This window comes from Acomys minous (genome assembly GCF_964271855.1).
Source record: "Acomys minous genome assembly, chromosome: 6".
In the NCBI taxonomy this organism is placed as follows: Eukaryota; Metazoa; Chordata; class Mammalia; order Rodentia; family Muridae; genus Acomys; species Acomys minous.
Window position 1 is genome coordinate 98,896,625 of NC_140487.1, and position 4,421 is coordinate 98,901,045.

Here is a 4,421-nt window from a genome sequence, read left to right on the forward strand (position 1 = left end):
GAGTCACATCTTGATCCACAACCTTGAGGCAGAGAGAGAGAGCACTCGGTGGTGGTCACTCTGGCTCAGCCTCCAGCATAGCTAGAACTAAGGTCTTCACTAAGAGCCACCTGGCTGTTTCCATCTTTTCTATTTTCTTTTTTGCCCTTTAAATCTCGTGTTAAATATAAGACAGAAAGCTGCGGGTGTGGCTCAAGGGCAGAGGGATCACCCAACAGGTCCAGCACCCTGGGTTTCATCCCGAGGACCTCATGAAGCAAACAAAACTAAGACGGAATACGATGCGAATGCCACCAGTGTTGTGGTATTCCATCTCTGTGTGTCCCACAAGAAAGTTATCAGGGACATGAGCACAGGAGGCACTGTTACCTCCTGTGATAAGGCCTTCTATGGTCTTCTGAGCGCTGAGGCTCTTCCAGAGCAGATGGTATTCATCGTAGATGCCACTGCGTAGTTTTCGTGGCTGCTTTTCTCGTCACAGGTTTGCTCTGTTGGTCTCTCTGTTGATGAAAAGCTTCCATGCTTTCAGCTTTGTGAATGAATTTTCTGAGTGCCAGAAAGCCTGCTCTGCCCTCCTCTGTGCATTTTTTTTTTGTTATTTGTGGGTTTATTTTTTATTCTTCTGCAGTTTGTCACACCCTTCTTGCCACGTGCTTCTCTTCCAGTTACCCTACACTCCTGGGGGACCACCGTGGGTTGGGAGCAGCTTGTCACTGATGGTTTGTCATCCAGTACGCAGCTGTACTCCCCTCATTGTCTGACTTATCAAACCTGCACATTGTGTGGCTGCCTGACAAGTGATATGGCTGTAGGTGTTAATGCCTTCGCCCAATTATCCTAATGATTTTCAAGTCACACGTTGTTTTTGTAAGTTGTTGTCATATTATTTAGACAATGCAGTTGTCACTAGCTAAGTGAAACTTTTGTCTGAGCCACCATTTGACACTAAATTCTTCTAATGGCTTCTCCATTAAAGTAATCATCCCAGGGTGACATGATTCTTAATGAGTACATAACTGTTTCTTAAAAACACACTGTACATCATTTTGTGACTTTTTTTTTTTTGAGACAGGGTTTCCCTGTGTAGCCTTGGCTGTCCTAGACTCATTTTGTAGACCAGGTTGGCCTTGAACTCACAGTGATCTGCCCGCCTCTGCCTCCTGAGTGCTGGGATCAAAGGCAAGTACCACCACCCCTGGCCATTTTGTGACTTTTTAAAGATCCTGCTGAACTAACAGCAATGGTATTAAAAATTCCCTTTTTGTTTTGGGTTTGCTGTTGTTGTTGTCGTTGGTGGCGGTGGTTTGTTTGTTTGTTCTGAGACGGGGTATCATGTAACCAGGCTGGCCAAAGATGCTTTTGAACTCCTGATCCTTCCTGCCTCTACTTCCCAAGTGCTGGGATTTCAGGCACTCATCACCAGCACATCAGTTCCACCAAGTTTCTCTTTAAGTTGGTTTTGGTTTTGTTTGTTTGTTTGTTTGTTTGTTTTTGAGACACGGTTTCTCTGTGTAGCCATGGCTGTCCTGGAAGTCACTCTGTAAACCAGACTGGCCTCAAATTGAGAGATCTGCCTGCCTCTGTCTATGGAGTGCTGGGATTAAAGGTGTGCACCACCATCGCTTGGCATCTTTTAAGTTTTTGAATCTATGCTACTGGCAAATATAAGTTTGGAATTATTTAATCTCTCTTGAAGATTGAACTTTGACACAAAATATTTCTCTTTATCTCCAATAATAATTTTTTTTTACCTCAAATAAATTTTTTTTTTGGTATTAAAATAACATGGCCTGAAGAGATGGCTCAGTGGTTAAAAGCACTGGCTGCTCTTATAAAGGACCCAGACCCAGGTTCTATTCCAGAACCCAGATATGGTATTTTACAACCAGCTGTAACTTTACTTCCAGAAGATCTAACACCTTCTTCTGACCTCTGAAGGCACCATGCACCCGGAGCACATACATATATGCATACACACACACACACACACACACACACACACACGCACGCACGCACGCACGCGAGCACACACACACACACACACACACCCAAAACAGGAGGCAGGGAGGAGGCCGTGGGATTGTTTTGGCTGTTCATCAATACTTCGAGAGATGCTCCTAGAGAGACTTGCTCCAGGGAAGGCTTCAAGGCTTTGGGCTCCAGCCAAGGCTCTAGGCCTCAGCTGCTGTTCCAGGTTCCAGCAGCAACCTTGGTTGAATTGAGGGTTTGCTGAGATCCTGCTGACCACGCCAGGAGAATCGTTCCTCGGAACTGATATCCTTAAGGTTTCGTTATTGTGTGTTTTTTTTTTTAAAGATTTATTTATTATGTATACAATGTTGTGTTCACATGTACACCTGCACACCAGAAGAGGGCACCAGATCTCATTAGAGATGGTTGTGAGCCACCATGTGGTTGCTGGGAATTGAACTCAGGACCTCTGGAAGAGCAGTCAGTGCTCCTAACTGCTGAGCCATCTCTCCAGCCCCCATTATTGTGTTCTTTAATCTCCTTTTCCTATTGTTTGGGTTAGTCGGGTCATAAGGGAGGTATGCCCTGTTAGTGAGTTCATAATAAGATATAATTGTTAAGAAACTTGAGCTAACAATCATTGGTGGATCCATTGATGAGGCTGACATCTTTGTGGCCCAATCATCTCTCAATGGTATCAACAGCTGAGGCTCAGGCCTGTAACACAGGAGCCGTTTCGCTTGTTCTTCTAGAGATTTTCGGTTTTCATCCAGTTTGCCTGGATTACACAGATGTCTTTGTGATGTGTTTCTTCTCACAGACTCTCATCTCTGGTGAGAAAAGTCTAGCCGAGCCTTGGGTGCTCCTGCGTATCCTTGCTGAGAACGACCAACCTCATCTCACCAGAGATGGGGGCACCCAGCGTGTGATTGCTGGAACAAGCGGCTTGTTCTCCACATGCTGAAGGGATGATGGGCCGACGCCTGTGAGTCCAGCAAGGGTCACCCCTCTGCCTGTACAGCCTGCATATGGGCCAACTGTGTCCCCCACAGGGCTTGAAGATGGGGAAAAAGGGCTCGGAATGAAGGCTCCCATGGGGCCGTGTACAGCCCCCTGGAATCGTTGATAATTGTACTGCCTGCTGAGTCATATTTCCCTTGCTGGGTTCCTGGATAAAGATCAGTGCTCTGCTGAGAGCGATGGCGCGTGCCTGACATCCTAGCCCTCGGGAGGCTGCCCTCAGGGGGCTGAAGGAGGAGGACCGTGGGTTCGATGCCAGCCTGGGCTGCATAGTAAGAGCCTGTCTCAAAAAATCAACAAGCAGGCACAGAAATAAGAACAAAGACACCTACCAGAAGCACACACTAAGTCTTGGTTCCATACAGCAGTTAAGTAACTCCTTGTCCAGAGACAGCGCCGAGAAACCCGCCCTTTCCTGTCGTTGTCACAGCCTAGGAGATGCCATAAACCCTAACCAGCAGGTGAGTCCACATTCCTGCGAGGCTGTGACAGATAAGAGCCTGGTTTTACAGACCTGGTGATGCATGCCTGTAACCCCGGACTTGAAGAGACTGGGGCAGGTGGATGACAAGTTCGAAGCTAGTGAGCCCCTGTCTTAAAAAACAGTACCAGACAAAATAAACATGGCTTTCCTTCATTCTTGATGAGTGAGGAGGAACACAGTTGCCAACTGCGCCTGTTACATTAGATTGACAGGCGCTGCAGCAGAGCACTGACCTAAGACGTGATCATAGCATCATCCTACTCCAGTAGGATTTTTTGTTTGGTTGGTTTTGGTTTTTTCAAGACAGGGTCTCTTTATGTAGCCTCGGCTGTCCTGGACTTGCTTTGTAGACCACACTGGCCTTGAACTCACAGCAATCTGCCTGCCTCTGCCTCCCAAGTGCTGGGATTAAAGGTGTGCGCCACAACACCCGGCTCTCCAGTAGGATCTTTTCAAATGTTTTCTGGCCTTAATTTTGGTAGGTCATGTGCATTTAAAAATCCATAACTTCTTCCAGGTTTTCCAGCTTTTTTTTTTTGAGTATAACTTTTCAATTTTTTCTCTACTTTTGGAATATTCTGTAGAGTCTGTAGTAGCAGTACCCCTCCATCTCTAATTTTGATAATTTGGGTTCTCTCCTGATTTCTTATTGTGAAGATCCCCCTGCCTTTGCCTCCCTGGTGCTGGGATTAAAGGTGTGTGCCATGTTGCCTGGCTCTGGTTTTTCTTTTTTAAAGCAAAACTGAATTAAAAGAGAGGCAACAGGTCGACTCAAAATGGGCAAAGGGGGCTTCCTGTACAAGGCTGGTGACCAAGTTCGAACCCCTGTACCTGTGTGGTAAAGGAGAGAATCTGTTCCTGGTAGTTCTCTTCTTACTACCACATGTGTGCTGTACACACACACACACACACACACACACACACACACACAGACACACACACACAC

At 46.4% G+C, this 4,421-nt stretch overlaps 1 protein-coding gene across 1 annotated transcript in view; it reads left to right on the forward strand.

Annotated features, from left to right (window-relative positions):
- Positions 1 to 3,273: 3,273 nt before the first annotated feature.
- The window catches only part of LOC311599812 (bone morphogenetic protein 8B-like), a 27,302-nt gene continuing 26,154 nt past the window's right edge, over positions 3,274 to 4,421 (forward strand). Inside the window, exon 1 of the mRNA XM_084785848.1 lies at positions 3,274 to 3,452. The gene's annotated coding sequence lies outside the window, so the exon portion shown is untranslated. The remainder of the gene's footprint in view (positions 3,453 to 4,421) is intronic.